At 34.3% G+C, this 18,143-nt stretch overlaps 1 protein-coding gene across 1 annotated transcript in view; it reads left to right on the top strand.

Moving 5' to 3' along the window:
• Positions 1–18,143, top strand: part of CDH18 (cadherin 18) — a 342,030-nt gene that overhangs the window by 54,798 nt on the left and 269,089 nt on the right. The gene's annotated exons all lie outside the window — the stretch shown is intronic.

Genomic DNA, 18,143 nt, shown 5'->3' with positions numbered 1-18,143 from the left:
TTTAAGAATTTTAGCTCTCCTAGTAGGTATGAAGTAGTATCTCATTTTGTTTTTAATTTGCATATCCCTAATTATTAATGATGTTGATATTTTTTATGTATGGTTATTTACATATCTTCTTTCAAGAAGTGTGTATTCAAATTCAGTGTTCATTTTTAATTGGGCTGTATTTTTGTTGTTGAGTTGTTTTATTTATAAATTCTAGATACTAGATCTTTATCAGATATATTTTCTCCCACTCTATGAGCTGTCTTTTGACTTTCATATATACACACCCACATACCCCATTTTCCTTATCCAGTCATCTCTTGATGGACATTTAGTTTGGTTCCATATCTTGGCTATTGTACATAGAGCTGTGATAAACAGGGAAGTGAAGTTATCCCTTCAACATGGTGATTTCCATTGCTTTGGGTATATGCCCACTAGTGAGATCGCTGGATTGTATTGTAGTTAAAATTGTAGTTGCTTGAGAAAACTCAGTACTGTTGTCTGTACTAATTTACAGTCCCATCAACAGTGTAGGAGGGTTCCCTTTTCTCCACACCCTCACCAGCATTTTTTATTCTCTGACTTTTTGAAAATAGCTACAATAACTGGATTGGGACAATATCTCAATGTGGTTTTGACTTGCATTTCCCTGATGATTAGTGATTTTTTAATATATCTGTTGGTCATTTATGTCTTCTTTAGAGAAATGTCTATTCAGCTCTTTTGCCCAGTTTTTAATCAGATTTTTTTAACTGTTAAATTGTTTGAGTTCCTTGTATATTTGACATTAATCTCTTGGCAGATATATAATTTGAAAATATTTTCTCCCACAATATTGGCTGTCTTTTTGCTCTGTTAATTGTTTCTTTTCCTTTGCAGAAGCTTTTTAGTTTGATGTAATCTCATTTGTTTATTTTTCTTTTGGTGCCTGTGCTTCTGTTGTCTTTCTCATAAAGTCTTCTCCCAGTCCTACTCCCTGAAGTGTTTTCCTTACGTTTTTATTCAATTAAAGCATTTTCTAATTTCCTTTGTGATTTCTTTTTTGACCCATTGATTATTTAAAATGTGTTGTTTAAATTTCATATACATGTGAATTTACAAATTTTTCCTTATGCTATTGATCCCTATCTTTATTTCACTGTGGTCAGAGAATACACTAAATGTAGCATCAATGTATGCACATTTATTGAGACACTTTTATGGTCTAGCTTGTTCTATATTGGACAATGTTTCATGTACTCTTGAGAAGAATTTGTATTCTTCTGATTTATGTAGCATTTTTCAATAGATATTAGTTAGGACTAGATCATTTTGTTGTTCAAGTCTTCTGTTTCTCTATTTATCTTCTGACTAGTTGTGCTATTCATTTTTGAGAGTGGGACACTCAAATCTCAATTATTACTGTTGAATTTAGTATTTCTCTTTTCAATTGTCTGGTTTTGTTTCAGGTATTTAGAGGCTTTTATTAAGTGCATGTTTGTAACTATGTGTTCTTGGTAGATTGACTTTTTATCACTATAAATTTCCTTTATTTTTCTCTAGCAACAATTTTTGTCTTAAAGTATTATTTTTCTGATATTAAGACATCTACTTCAGCTTTCTTTTGGTTAATGTTTACAGGATATATATATATATATAATCTTTTTAATTTCAACCCATACTCTTAAAACTAAATTGTATCAGTATTAATTTGATCCTTTAAAAAATTAATTTTTAAAATATCTGCTTTTAATTGGAGTGTTTATTCCATTTACATGAAATGCAATTACTTATTAGCTCTGCAATTTTGCTATTTTTTTTCTATATAGCTTATGTATTTTGTTCTTCTTTTTCTCCATTACTGCCTTATACTGTGTCAAATATTTCTAGTGAACCATTTTAATTCCTTTATCATTTCTTACATATTTTGGGTTAATTTCTTAGAGTTCACCCTGGTGATTATGCTTAATATCTTAATTTGGAACCAATTTAATTACAATATTATCAAAAAGCTTTGCATATGTATAGCTTCATTCTTCCCCCTCTTTTGTACTGTTATGAAACACTTTACATGTTTATATTTTTTAAACACAGATTTATAATTTTTTCTATTTATAGTTGTCTTTTAAATCAGATAGGATAAAAAAGAGTCTCAAAATAAATTTGCACTGAACTTAATGTTTATGTATGTATTTACTTCAACTAATGCTCTTTAGATCTTCATGTAAATTAAAATTGCTATCTAGTATTCTTTCATTTTAGCTTCTCTTTAGTATGTAAGACTCTCTTTCGTATTTCTGATAGGGTATATGTGTGCTAGCAACACACTTCTCAGTTTATATCTAGGAAAGTCTTAATTTCTCTATCATTTTTAAAAGCTAGTGTGCTGAATATTGTTTTCTAAGTTGATAGTTTTTTTTTTTTTCTTCTTTTAGCACACTGAATGTGTAATCCAATTCCTCTGCCTTCCATGGTTTCTTATTAGAAATGAGCTGTCAATTATATTGACAATGCTTTCCATGTGACAAGATACTTCTCTCTTGCTACTTTCAGGATTCTCTCTGTTTTGGTCTTCTGGGAGTTTGATAACAATGTTTATCAGTGTGAATCTCTTTGAGTTTATCTTACTTGAGTTTTGTTGAGCTTCTTGAACGTAGATTCATGGCTTTAATCAAATAGAGGAAGTTTTTGTCCGTTATATCATCAAATACTCTTTCCACTCCTTTCTTTCATGTATTTCTGGGACTCATTATGCATCTGTTCTTCGGATTAATGGTATGTTAGATGCTGTACATACTTTCTACATTCTTTTTACTTTCTGTTTTTTAGACTGAATCATCTCAGCTGATTGCTTGTCAGTGTTGCCATTTCTTCTACCTGCTTTAATCAGTTGTTGAAAATTTCTAGTAATTTTTTTTTATTATTTTTGTTATTGTTCTTTTCTACTCCAAAATTTTTAGCTGTTTTTTTCTTATAATTTCTATACCTTTATTGATATTCTCTATTTCATGAAACATTGTCTTTATCTTTCAATTCTTTATACATGGTTTTCTTTAGTTCTTTAATTATATTTAAAATAACCCACTTAAAGTCTTTGTCTAGTAAATGCAGACCTCAGTCTTCCTCAGGTCTTTCTTTCCATATGACGTAATTTTCTTGTTGAGAAATGGACATTTAAAATAACACAATGTGGAAAACCTGGAAATCAGATTCTCTCCACATCATAGTGTTTTGTTGTTGTTGTTTGTTTAATGAATGTTCTGAAATAATGCTGTAAAGCCTTTATTATTGTGTGTGTCCATTGTCTCAACTTGCCTTTTTGGTGGGTTAATGGTTTGACAGAGATTTTCTTAGATGCCTGGATCCAATATATCTTTGAGTCTGTGCTGTGAGGCAGTCTTGTGCATGCTGAGGCATGTCTTCAGCACTTTGCCTGGAAGTTTACAGCTCTGCCTTTGCCTTCAATTCCTGCTTGGACATCCTCAAGTTTAGCTAGAGGTAAGATCTAATGGTGTTTTCAGGTATTTTCTGACCTTGCAAGGTACCTTAGATATGTTCAAATCCCTGCAAATACTCGTAGCCCCTAGATGTCCTAGAATATGTCAGAGCTTTTGAAAATTCCCTATAAACTTCTTTTTCCACAGCTTTTCATTTTAAGCTTTTTGGTTAGTTCATTGTTTGCCCCATCAATCTCAGGGAGCTTTGATAATTAAAAATTTTCTCTGATTGCTTTTGAAAAATTCCCCTGCAGAAAGCTATTTGCACTGTGAGAGTTCTGAGTCAGATCACATAACAACTTATGAAAGTACTTCAAAGGGCCGACCCCGTGGCTCTCTCGGGTGGGAGCACAGCAGCACTGCCACCACAGGTTCGGATCCTATATAGGGATGCCAGTGGGCTCACTGGCTGAGCACAGTGCGGACAACACCAAGCCAAGGGTTGCAGTCCCCTTATCGGTCACAAAAAAGAAAAAAAAAAAAAAGTACTTCAAAAAGTTTGTGGAAAAAAGGAATTAAAAGATTACAAATCTTTCCATTAGTTTTTTGAAGACCCTTCTTGAGAGTGGATTCTTCCGAACAAATACCAGAGAGGTAAAATAACTAAAATTTTATAGAAATATGGCTTGAAAGAGCTGTAATACAATTCTGCCCCTTCCAGTGACTGCCAAGCCGCTGATTTCTACTGTAATTTCAACATGTGTTTTTAAGGATTAGAGGATAGGAATATATCATATTAAAATATCATAAAGCTCACTGTTTATATCAAGATCTGGCTGTTTTTCTTGCATGCTACCTGGAAAACTGCAAAGTTTTGGTCTGTTTCCAGAGTTCTGAAAAAGTTGATTCTTTCAATTTTTCATGGATTCCCATTGTTTTTATGAAGAAAAATAGTTTTGGAAATCCTTAATCCACCATTTTTGCTAAAGTCTTCATTACAATTATATTTAATATGAAAATTTATAAGGCTTGATAGACATTCACATTACTGTTTTTGTTTTCAATTTATCCCATCTGTTTTTGTTTTCTAATGTTTCTTTCTGCCTAATACTGTTTTTTTTTCAAATATTTTTATTATTAGGTTTTAATTCTGCTGACTTAGCTATGCATCAATTTATTAATTTTTAGTGTTTGTTCATGTGCTAACCACATGCATTAAGAAAATATTAAAGTCTGTTTGGAATCAATATTGTGCCACTTTTCACCTGGGACTTCACATTAGCTACACTATGCTCTCTGCTGAATTCACACATTGCATTCCAGTTTCTAATTTTCACTTCAACCTTCAAACTTCCCCATTTGAAAATGCAGTGCCTTTATGACAATATAATTATAATTACCTATCGCTCTTTTTTTTCTGCTTCTATCATGCCTTTTAGTCAAATTACTTTATCGAATTCATCTTACAATATTATTTTTTGCTTTTTCTTTAAATAACTGTCTGTTTAAATTCAGATTATATATATATTATATTTTATATTTATGTATATATTTCTTAATTTCTACATTCTTTCCTGATGAGCCAAGTTTCCTTCTGGAATTAGTCAATATTTTGGCTCTTTTTTATAATTTTAAATGTCTCTATTTCCTACTTTATATCCTTACTTTTATCATAAAATTATTTAAGACAAATTTAAATAATCATATTTCATTCCTTAATAATATTTATTGAAAATCAGATGTGTGTTGGTACTGAAGACTTGAAAATAATTAAAATTTGGCTTTTGTCCTCAATGAGAGTAAAGTAATGTTGGAGAGATGGGACATTTAATAGAAGATATACCATAATATGGAGGTGCTGAATGATAGGAAGGTAAGGGGTTCTTTTGCATCAAAACAGATTAGGAGCTTATTTGGAAGAGTTCATTGATAACTTCACAAGGGACAGGAAACCAGTTAACTCTGGGCAGATAAACAGAAAATATCGAGTTTAAAGGAAATTAGGTATAGACTGATTGTCACTTTAGTAGCCAGGTATTCCAGTTCAGTTTGCTGAAATTTAGGGTGAACAGTGGAGTGACAAAATACTAAGTTAGAAGCATAGATATGAGCAAGGTCAAGAAGTATTACATCTGAAGACTGTGAGGAAACTCTCAAGTGTTTTGTACAGGAAAGGTCCAAATTCAGATTTTAGAACCAAGACATTGATTTGCAATATGAATGGACTGTGGGTGGGGAGAAGAACAGGAACAGAGGTAATGAGACTACTTAGGTGATTACTGCAATATTCTAAGTAAGAAAGGGTGAGGACATGAGTAAACTCAGTGATAGCTGTGATTCAGAAAAGGAGTTGGATTGGGGAGATTTTTAAGAAGATAGAATCACGATAACTTTGAAAGCTTTTACTGAGGATAAATGGAGAAAGAAAAATTACTTTAACACATAATATTTCAATTTTGGGTGACTGACAGGAGAGCAGGATAGCTTTGGTTATTTATTTTCTAATCAGAAGAGAAGGTACAAAATGAGTTCAGGGTTGTAACTGAGTATCTTGGACTTGGTGAGTCAAAAAGTTGTAAATAACATTTTTACGTTTTCATTCTTAATGGACTTAATGGAGAGGAAAATTAATGCACAATAACAGACTTTGCAGAATTTTTATTACAATTTGCTGTAACATGGTCTGATACCTGGTTGTGTAACCCCATTCTCAAGCACAGAAAAATTTAGCGAGTTGCTCTGCATTGTCTCCCTTATTGTGCCTCATTATGTCAATGTGTAGGAGTTTTGCATTCTGTTCTCTTTTTCTGGATTAGTTCATTGTATTCTTAAATTCCTCCCCACCCTTTAAAAATTACGTTATCCAATAACTAGAAGATGTTTGGCAGGCGAGAATTCTACCACTGAACCACCAATGCTCACTAGAAGATGTTTGTAACATCAGATCAATTTATGTTCAGTGATAGGATTAAATCCAGAACATGGGTGATTAAAGAAAAAAAGTGTGATGAGAAATCAAAAAATAATTATTGAATAACTTTCAGCTCTTTTATAGAAAAGAGAAACAGGACTATAGAATGAGACTCGATGTTCTCTCCTCTGGGAAAACTTCCCAGCAAGAGAAAGTGTTTCACCTCATGTCTCTGTCATTATATTGACTACTCTGTGAGTCTGTTGCTCTTCTATTGCTCACTGAGCTAAAAACTTCCTGAGGACAGTGGACCTTGTCTGATTCGTTTCAAGGCATTGCTTGAAACACAGTGAGGATACAATTAATTACACTGAATTGGATTTTAGCTTAGAATAAATATGAGACCTGTGTCGATACAGGCCACAGCTATAGCTGAACAGAGGTGTAGAAATGACAGGGTTTAGGTAAGAGACATGATAGATGGGCAGAGGTACAAATCCCAAAATATTCAAGAAGCATTTCAATGGGGCCAGCTAGCATTACCTGGAAGTACCTGAGAAACTTAGTGCAATAACCTGGGAGCTGCATCTGAAATCAAAGCAGAATTTAGCAATGATAACCACAAGAAAAATCAAAGTCTTATGAAATTCAGAGAATCAAGCGATGGTTAGAGGCTTTGCGTAGAAATGAGATTGTGCCTGAGATTTTCTGATTCTTACAGTTTTGATGGAGAGTTACAACATATTGTGACTTTGTCCACATAACTGGCTCATATAAAACCTGGAACCCTTGTTTAATACTCATAGTAGTAATAATAATATTTATATATAAATGCAATAGAAGCTCATTTAATTCATTAAAACTATGAAAGATGTGTAAAGGGAAATTAACTAGCTTACTGCAGTGTAGCCTTCTTTTCTGTCTTTCCTCAAATGCCACTTGTCTGGGCTATATTCTTCTATAAATTTGTACGTTTATATTAATAAATATGAAATAGTATACTGTTGTTTACCCTTTTTAGATACATATGATCTTACATGCTATATTATTGCATAATATTATTCCCTCAATTATTAACAAATGATAGATAGTTCCTCAGAGCTTTCATATTTATATTAATATCTTAATGATAATTCTTAACTTATAAATCAGTCCCCCTCCAGTAAGACCTTTAGATTATTTTTGCCTTTCAAATAATCAGTAATAACTATTCTTATATAGATATACTTGCATAAGGGCCGACCCCGTGGCGCACTCGGGAGAGTGCAGCGCTGGGAGCTCAGCAGTGCTCCCACCGCGGTTCGGATCCTATATAAGGATGGTCGGTCACCAAAAAAAAAGACAAAAAAAAAAAAAAAAATTGTAGATATACTTGCATAGATGTGCTTTAACTTTATTTTTTCTCCAGGACACTAACATGCTTTTGATTTTCCTTCTATTTTCCTGGTTGCTCTTTCTCAATATCTTTGGAGTCTCTCTGGCTTTTTAATTTTGAAGCACTACAGGCTTCCCATTTCAGTCCTCCCCTTCTTGTCTACTCTTCTTTCATGAATAATCTCTTTTGGTTTCATTGCTCTAAATACCACCTCTGTGCTGATGTCCCCAAGTTTATAAAGGCAATCAGACTTCTCTTTTGACTGTATACACAACTGACTTCTCTATATCTCTGCTGAGACCTCCATCAGAAATATCATATTTTGTATGCCCAAGATAGAATTTTAGAGTTTCTGATCTACCCCTTCAAATTTCCTATACCTGGATTCTTCCACATCTGAGCTGACTTCAACTTCAATTTTTTTTTTTTTTTTGTCTTTTTCGTGACCGGCACTCAGCCAGTGAGTGCACCGGCCATTCCTATATAGGATCCGAACCCGCGGCGGGAGCATCGCCACGCTCCCAGCGCTGCACTCTCCCGAGTGCGCCACGGGCTCGGCCCTCAACTTCAATTTTTTAATAGTGATGGCCAACCTCCTAACACTTCTTGTGCTTGAACTCCTGTGTGGTATACTCCATAGCCACTCCTTTGAGGAACAGGCTTTATTGTTTGTTTGTTTGCTATAATTTCAAAATATATTTATGATTGGACCATTCATTTTTTACCCCTTTCACTACTACTATAATCAGTCTTCTGCTTATGGCAGCAGCATTTTTCCAGTTCTCCTTGCTTTTACTTTTGTTCCCTTATTTTCTCTTCTTAATATTGAAGTCACAGCGATCCTTTTAAGTTGTAAATTAAGTATGGAATGCCACTTCTCAAAATTATCCAGTGTCTTCCCATCTGTATTAGTACATTTGTGTTGCTATAACTGAAATACCTGAGACTGGGTAATTTATAAAGAACAGACGTTTATTCGGCTTACGATTCTGAGACAGCTGCATCTGGCACGGGCCTCAGGCTGCTTCTACTCATGGTGGAAAGTGGCAGGCAGCCGGCGGGTACAAGCAGATCACATGGCGAGAGGAAGCAAGAGAGAGAGGAGGTGCCAGGAACTTTAAAATAACCAGCTCTCTTGGGAACCGAAAGAGTTCCCAACTCATTAATCCCCTACCTAGGGAGAGCATTTATCCATTCATGAGGTATCCGCCCTCATGACTCAAACAGCTTCCAGCATTGCCACATTGGGGATCAGATTTCCACATGAGTTTTGGTGGGGACAGCACATACAAACACTGTCACCATCTGTCTAGCTCTTTTAATCCTTTTTATGATGCCAGTTGTAAAGCTAAGCCACCATGCTAGTTGTTGTGGCTCTTTAACCTGCCGGTAACCCTGCACTGAGTGGGCTGATGGTTGAGCTAGGGCTGGGCCTGGAGCTCCACTCAAGCCCGCTTGCAGACTGGGTCACAAACCCTTCACATGCCAGGCTGGGTCACCAGACCCCCCACACCAGGCTGGGTCACCAAACCCCTCCACACAGGCCTATAAGCTAGGCAATCGGCTATGTGGTGCTTGGAAGCTGCAGGTCTGGAAAAACATGGCCACATAGGATGGGTGCCCGAGGCAGTAAAAATACCAGCCAAAGTGGCACCCTGCTGGCACACTGACTCCACCCACACAATGTTTACTGAATGACCCTGAACCAGCTCCAAGGCAGGGGAACCTGACCAAATTGTTCCATTTTCCCAATACCATCTCATGCCAAGTCTTTCTCCATGATCTCACTTTCAGTAATTTCTCTGATGTCTTTTCCTTCCTTTCTCTTTGCCCATAGTCATCTGGTCACACTGGCCTCCTCTCTGTTTCTGCAACCTGATAGTAATAGTCCTAAATTGATCCTTTTTGCTCTTCTTATTGTCTCCTAGGAATGCTGTTCCCTGAGATGTGCATTTGGCTAACTCCTTGACTTCCTTCAAGAATTTGCTAAGATGTGATCTTAATGAGCTTCAGTTGACTCCTTGTGTTAGTTTCTTATTGCTGCTATAACAAATTGTTGCATATTCAGTCATTTTAAACAACCCAAGTACAGTCATGAGTCACTTCATGATGGGGCTACATCAGAGAAAAGTGTAGTTAGGTGATTTTGTCATTGTGAAAACCTCATAGAGTGTACTTACACAGGCTTAGCTCAATAGCCTACTACATACCTAGGCTGTATGATATAGCTTTTTGTTCCTAGGGTACAAACCTGTAGAGGATGTTACTGTGCTCCATACTATAGGCATCTGTAACACAGTGGTATTTGTGTATCTAAACATATCTAAACATAAAAAAAAGGTACAGCAAAAATACAATATAATCTCATGGAACCACTGTCATATAAGTAGTACGTTGTTGACTGAAAGGTCCTTAAGCAGCTCATGACTTTGTATTTTCTAAAAGTTCTATAGGTCAGAAATCCAGCACAGTTTTCACTGGGCTAAAATTAAGAGTTGGGCACAGCTTCATTCCTTTCTGCAGGCTCTAAACTAGAATCTATTCCCTTGTCTTTTTCAGCTTCTTGTGGCCTCTCTCTGCTCTGAGCACATAACCCTTTGCATTTCAGAACCCGGAGTGAGGGGCTGAATGTGTCTTATGTTTTCATCTTTCTCTCATCTCTTCATCTTTCTAGGATGATTCCCCCATTTTAAGGACCCATATGATCAGATTATTTCCACATAGAGAAAACAAGACAATTTTCCCAATTCAAGGTTCTTAAAGTTAATCATATCTGCTAAGTCCCTGTTGCCATGTAAAGTAGCATATTCAGAGGTTCTCTGAATTGTTATACACATCTTTAAGGGGCCATTCTTGTGCCTACCATGCTGCTCTACTTAATATTCAAACCTCTCTGCAACACCCCGGCCACCTCGGATATTCCTTCTCCTTGTCTGCTTTCTCTCTCCTTATTAAGTGTAGCTCTTGTCACTTTCTTGCATATTATATATCAGTTTTCTTTTCTGCTCACTGTCTGCTTCTCCCCACTGGGATAAACATAGGCTCTGCCAGGGCAGGCATCTCTCCTTGCTTGCTTTTTTCAGTGATGTGTCCAAGTACCGAGTACTATCACAGGCACATGGTGGTACTCCAAAAATAATTTGTTCGAAGAATAAACACCTGAAAGTTATTGCTGTATCTAGTCATTTACACTTTGATCACCATCCTTCACTCTCATTTGGTATGTGATTACTGCTTTCTTTCCTGGAAAAAATTTAAAAGGGCTAAAGCAAATAATAATGGTAAAGTTTTAATGGGCATAAAATCATAATACATTTTAATGTGTGGGCAGTAGATTTGGGTCAATATTTTCCTAAGATTGTAGTAATGCTTAATATACTCTGAGTTGTTTTTTTTTTTAACCAGCTGCCAGAGCTTCTTGTTTCTCAAATAGATCCTCACTGGAAGATAAGACTCCTGTGCTCTGTCTAGCACACTCCAGTTTCAATTGATTGGTACTTTATGAGGCTCCCCAAAAATTAATAGTGAAATTCTCAACCACTGCCTGAATCCTGCACTGCTCAAATATTGAGCACATCTGGGTGGTACATTCCAAAGTAGAGCATACGGACATGGGTTTATAACTTCAAACTTTAGAGATATTTGCTGTTTTTCATCTTGTAAGTTGATACCCCCAATCTGGAATTTAGAGGACAAAGTATTAAGACAAGTCTTTACTTCCTGGATTTTTTTTTTCATTTAAATCCTCCTCATTCACTAATTTCCTTGTCCAAGAATACACAGAAATCAGTTAAAAGCTAAAAACTAGAATTTAATGGAAGAGACCTTTACATTCTGATGTGTCCAGTTAAACAAGCACATACCTTATTTCCTTACCCTCATCTAATTTCTTCACCTTTTGTTTATATTGTAATTGATTATCACTAGTATTATCAATGAACAAAATGCTTTACTTACAGTGTTTTTAACCTAACTTTTTAGATATTTATTGATGCATAATAAATATTGTTGTCAATGCATGTCTTTTTTTCACAGAGACTGATGTGTTAACAGTTACCAAGAGACTGTTATTATTTGATGTTTCCCCCCCACATTGATTATTTATTAATGGTTCATTTGATTTTTGTTTCATCTGCTTATATTTTAAGAATATAATACATTTTGGAATGAAGGATGCATAATATGTTTCAATGACATGTATTGCCTGTGATCTTCACATTTCTTTCACATTGCATCACATATTTTTATGCAACAAGTGCTGGAAAGAAAGATAATAGTGGAATTACTATTTTATATTTCTGCCTTTATTTCTGGCTCCACTGAAATATTGTAAATTTAAAGTTTCCTTATAAAACAGTGTTGAAGTTACGTAGCCAAAATATCACTGTTTTAAGTCAATGACCTATCTTTTTAACATAGCTTGAAGTCCTAATGAAAAGCAACTTTCAAAATTTTGGCTGAACCACCATCTTCTTAACCTTTCAAAGTTATTCTTCCCTAAAGGATAGAATATCATTTTGTTGAGGAACTCTGCATTAGAGTGAAAGGTATAAATTTTTAGATCTTGATGTTAATGTGGCACAGGATGAATAAAAAGTTTTCAAGGGGGAACTCAAGTGAGTTACATTAGCTTTCTAAGTGCCATAGATGACTACTTAACACTAAGATAATTTATTAAATGCCAGAGACATGTTCATTTTTGCTTTGGGTGAGTACATTTTCTTTGTTTTTTCGTCCCTCTCCCCCTTTTCTGCTCTCTGTGTAGTCAACTACACAAAGTTGATCTCTTCTTGCTATAGGACAATATAGCATCTGTCCCTCGGCATGAAAATACCACTTACTTTGCAAACTCTCGTGACTCTGTAAGTGTATTCCCAGCTCTGTACGTTATGATGCGGCCCCTATACTGCTCCCTTGGTGGTATTACTTAACTGTCTGCTAAAATTAGTTCATCATAAACTGTTCCTGTTTGCAGATGACATGATCCTATATATCGAACAGCCTAAAACCTCTACAAAAAAACTGTTGGAATTGATAAATGATTTCAGCACAGTAGCAGGATACAAAATCAACACACAAAAATCAGTAGCATTTCTTTTCTCCAATAGTGAACATGCAGAAGGAGAAATCAAGAAAGCCTGCCCATTTACAATAGCCACCAAAAAAATAAAATACTTAGGAATTGAGTTAACCAAGGAGGTGAAAAATCTCTATAATGAGAACTACAAACCACTGCTGAGAGAAATTAGAGAGGATACAAGAAGATGGAAAGATATCCCATGCTCTTGGATTGGAAGAATCAACATAGTGAAAATGTCCATACTACCCAAAGTGATCTACAAATTCAATGCAATCCCCATCAAAATTCCAAAGACATTTTTCTCAGAAATGGAAAAAACTATTCAGACATTTATATGGAACAATAAAAGACCACGAATAGCCAAAGCAATGCTCAGCAAAAAAAATAAAGCTGGAGGCATAACACTACCTGACTTTAAGCTATACTACAAAGCTATAATAACCAAAACAGTATGGTACTGGCATAAAAACAGACACACTGACCAATGGAATAGAATAGAGAATCCAGAAATCAACCCTCACACTTACTGCCATCTGATCTTTGACAAAGGCACCAAGCCTATTCACTGGGGAAGGGACTGCCTCTTCAGCAAGTGGTGCTGGGATAACTGGATATCGTTATGCAGGAGAATGAAACTAGATCCATACCTCTCACCATATACTAAAATCAACTCAAAATGGATTAAGGATTTAAATATACACCCTGAGACAATAAAACTTCTTAAAGAAAACATAGGGGAAACACTTCAGGAAATAGGACTGGGCACAGACTTCATGAATACGACCCCAAAAGCACGGGCAACCAAAGGAAAAATAAACAAATGGGATTATATCAAACTAAAAAGCTTCTGCACAGCAAAAGAAACAATTAAAAGAGTTAAAAGACAACCAACAGAGTGGGAGAAAATATTTGCAAAATATACATCTGACAAAGGATTAATATCCAGAATATATAAGGAACTCAAACAACTTTACAAGAAGAAAACAAGCAACCCAATTAAAAAATGGGCAAAAGAGCTAAGTAGGCATTTCTCTAAGGAAGATATCCAAATGGCCAACAGACATATGAAAAAATGCTCAACATCACTCAGCATCCGGGAAATGCAAATCAAAACCACACTGAGATACCATCTAACCCCAGTTAGGATGGCTAAAATCCAAAAGACTATGAACGATAAATGCTGGCGAGGCTGCGGAGAAAAAGGAACTCTCATACATTGTTGGTGGGACTGCAAAATGGTGCAGCCTCTATGGAAAATGGTATGGAGGTTCCTTAAACAATTGCAATTAGATCTACCATACGACCCAGCTATCCCACTGTTGGGAATATACCCAGAGGAATGGAAATCATCAAGTCGAAGGTATACCTGTTCCCCAATGTTCATCGCAGCACTCTTTACAATAGCCAAGAGTTGGAACCAGCCCAAATGCCCATCATCAGATGAGTGGATACGGAAAATGTGGTACATCTACACAATGGAATACTACTCAGCTATAAAAACGAATGAAATACTGCCATTTGCAACAACATGGATGGACCTCGAGAGAATTATATTAAGTGAAACAAGTCAGGCACAGAAAGAGAAATACCACATGTTCTCACTTATTGGTGGGAGCTAAAAATTAATATATAAATTCACACACACACATACACACATACACACACAAACCGGGGGGGGGGGGGGGAAGAAGATATAACAACCACAATTATTTGAAGTTGATACAACAAACAAACAGAAAGGACATGGTTGGGGGGGAGGGGGGGAGGGAGAAGGGAGGGAGGTTTTGGTGATGGGGAGCATTAATCAGCTACAATGTATATCGACAAAATAAAATTAAAAAAAAAAAAAATAAATAAATAAATAAAATTAGTTCATCATATATGACCCAAATAAACTTTATCTTGAACATAATCTCACTTATTTTACTGTAAAAAATTATGGACATCCATCTTAAATAATAGAGTAAATAGTTAAGCATATGGTATAATATTTTACTGGTTACTAAATCAATACCATGTCTATAAACAGAGTATTTCTAATTTCCATGTTCTGCCCTGTACCATTCATTTGGTGTCTCACTGCTGCCCACACTCAAAGATGACATATTTTTATGATGATTATTTGTCTAACCTGATTATCTGCATCCAAGAGCCTTTCTTCCATCTCTCAAGTTTTCTGCCTCGATTACTACTACATTACTACTCGCCCATTTCTTTCTTTCTTAATTTCTTTTATTTATTCATTCATTCAAACCTATTATAAAACATGTGCTCCTTTAAGGTCTTAAAATCCACTTATTAAAAAAAACAGGACACTATAGCCAATGTTTCTCTCAGGCTCCACTTCTGTTGCAGAGTCTATGTTGCAAAGAGAACTGAATATTTGAGAAAAGATGCAGTAGAGGAGAGGAAATCCTGAGGGTGGATCACTGGGCTGCTTCATGGATAGTTATCATTAAAAATGTGTGAACTATTAATCAATTGACTAATGCTACTATAATGGTTTCCCATTAGTGGGACATGGAAACTAATAATTTCAAGATTCAATCAGGCTAGCTGAGAGATTTAAAATTGTTAATAAAATGATTATCTACATTATTTAAACAGTCAAGCTAAATGTTATCAACAACTAACATATTCCAAATACATTCTTTTAATTATTGGTGCAACTTTTACTAATATTACCCAAAAATACAAACATTGCTGAATTACAATTTACTAATCATATTGCAATCTATGTTCAAACTAATTATACTTCTGAAACATTTATGCCAAGTGATTTATTAATTATAAAACTTTTTGAATGTGGAGCCAGTTTCAGGTCTTAAAATCTAAAACCATAAGATTACTGGCATTTTAAATTTTTATTTTAATTACTTACCAGAATCTCTACAAAGTGTATGTATAGTGTATACATTTTTAAATATATGTTCTGGGTTGACAAATTTACTATTTCTTTTGCATACTTCTGTTTCTAGTCTACATACATAAGCTTGTTCTTATATAAATATAATTAGGTATCTGTAATATGAACATTTAATCCAAAACTAAATGACATTAAATTAATTTCACTAAAAATATATGAGTTCACCACATATGTCCTATGGATTAATCAATTATCACCATTGTATGTCTTTCTGAAAGTAGGTATTAGAAGGCATAACAGATTTCCCAAAAAGTGTTTTTAATTAATTGTAATACAGATTTATAATTTATATATAACAATGTAAGAATTACCAACATATCTCACCTTTTGTTAGTTTACTGATGAGTGTTCCAGAAAAGGTTTTAGAAATATTTGGTTAATATTGCTTTATTTATTTATTTTTTTTTCATGGATTGATGCAAAGATAGAGAAGGTGAGATAAGCTGCTCTATTGATATTTTGTAGGTATGTACTTCATAAAAATGACAAATCTTTTCTTCTACATATTAAAAGACGTTTTTCATATGTGCATACAAGCATCTGCACTCAATTTATTCCTAATCCTTCTTTTAGTAGCCAACTTACTAATGAGGTATGAATCTTTGATAGCTGTGTTTTCCATATTTTGCTGATGTATTTTTCCTCATTTTTGTAAAAGATCTAAATAGGCATTTTTGAAACAATTTCATTTGCTGAATCTTGCTGAGTGATTTCTATTAAAATTTTGTCCTTGTTAGCTCTTATGTGTGTTCAAGAAAGTAGTAAAATTATTTCTCATGTAGTATCCTTTATGTTTTACTTGTCTTCATTTTTTAGAAAAGTAATATTTTCCTCATATTGTATTGTATTTTTCTGTATTTTATATTTTTCAAATGTCTTCTAAGAGCTCACAGACTTTAAAATAAACAATGAAAATTTTCACTTTGCTATGGCAAGGGAACCAAAATCGTATGTGAACAAAGTTATATTTTTTCAGTTTTCAAGTGTCAGTAATGGGCAAAAGGTGAATAGTTCATGGTATGTGACCAAAAAGGTTTTATATAAAGGATAAATGTTCAGATCTCTTGGGAGAAACAATTCTTTATATATTTGTGATTTGAGAAAATTCTAATGTTATTGCTAGCGGAACATATAGCACTGGCACTCGTGGAACTATTTAACTGAGTTTTGATATTATAGTTATAGCACAATCTTAATTATGTAAAGTATTTAAACTGTACATATTTTAAATGACAAGAAAGTAGTTTATATTATCTTAATGTGTTGTCTTTCTTATTGAAAGCTTTTTCTCTACTGAATTAATACTTTTCTAATATCTATTCAATGAATAGAATATTTGATCATTTTAACTGGAATAAGTAAAAATTCATTAGTGTACTTAATTAATTAAAAAATTAAGCCCTACATATTAACTGAATCTATTACTATTATTGAAATTTTGAGTTAAAGTTTCATATCTTTAAGGAAAAAAATACTCTACCACTAGTGTTTTTTGTTCTAAATCTAAGCATTTATATTAGAAAATATTCCATTTGTTTTTTTAACAAATGAGGCAAATATGATTTAAAATGAATCAAACGTTATGAAGCAAAAATTATTCAGCATTTTTTCTGATGAGGCTCTGATGCATACGATTTAAAGGAGAACTTAGACGATAGTTCAAAATTGTTGGATTTTTATTTTCTGTAAATTGCATTTTATTTTTTTTTAACTTGTTTATATATTTTCATTGTAACATAGTTGATTGTACGTATCCATGGGGTACAGATTTGAATATCAATACCTATGTGAAATATGTGATGCTCAAATTTGAATAATTAGTAAATTCAACATTATACAATGTAATCAATTTTCTTATCCGTTTACCATTTTCCTACTTTACCCAACTCTCCCTCTCCCTTTCCCACTTCTGGTAACTTCAGTTCTGCTTTCTCCTTTTGAAATTTCAACATATTATTGTGCATTTTGTACCTCTATTTATTTATTTACTTAGCTCCCACTTATGAGTGAGGATGTGGTATTTCTCTTTCTGTGCTTGACTAATTTCACTTAACATAATTTTTCTCTGAGTTCATCCATGCTGCTGTGAATGGCAATATTTCATTCTTTTTTATGGCAGAGTAGTATTCCATTGCATAAATGTTCCAATTTTTCTTATCTAATTGTCTAATGATGGACATTTAGATTGGTTCCAACTCTTGGCTATTGTAAACAGAGCTCCAATAAACATGGGAGTGCAGGTATCCCTTCAGCATGATGATTTCCATTCCTTTGGGTATATTCCCAGCAGTGGAATTGCTGGATCATATTGCAGTTCTATCTGTAGTTGTTTGAGGAACCTACATACTGTTTTCCGTAATGCCCTCACTAATTTAAAATATCACAAACAATGTAGCAGAGTTCCCTTTCTTTGCATTCTTGCCAGCATTTCTTGATAGTCAGTC

Source organism: Cynocephalus volans, chromosome 2 (assembly GCF_027409185.1).
Source record: "Cynocephalus volans isolate mCynVol1 chromosome 2, mCynVol1.pri, whole genome shotgun sequence".
In the NCBI taxonomy this organism is placed as follows: domain Eukaryota; kingdom Metazoa; phylum Chordata; class Mammalia; order Dermoptera; family Cynocephalidae; genus Cynocephalus; species Cynocephalus volans.
The sequence above is the reverse complement of the archived record's forward strand: the minus strand, read 5'-3'. Positions and strand labels throughout refer to the sequence as shown.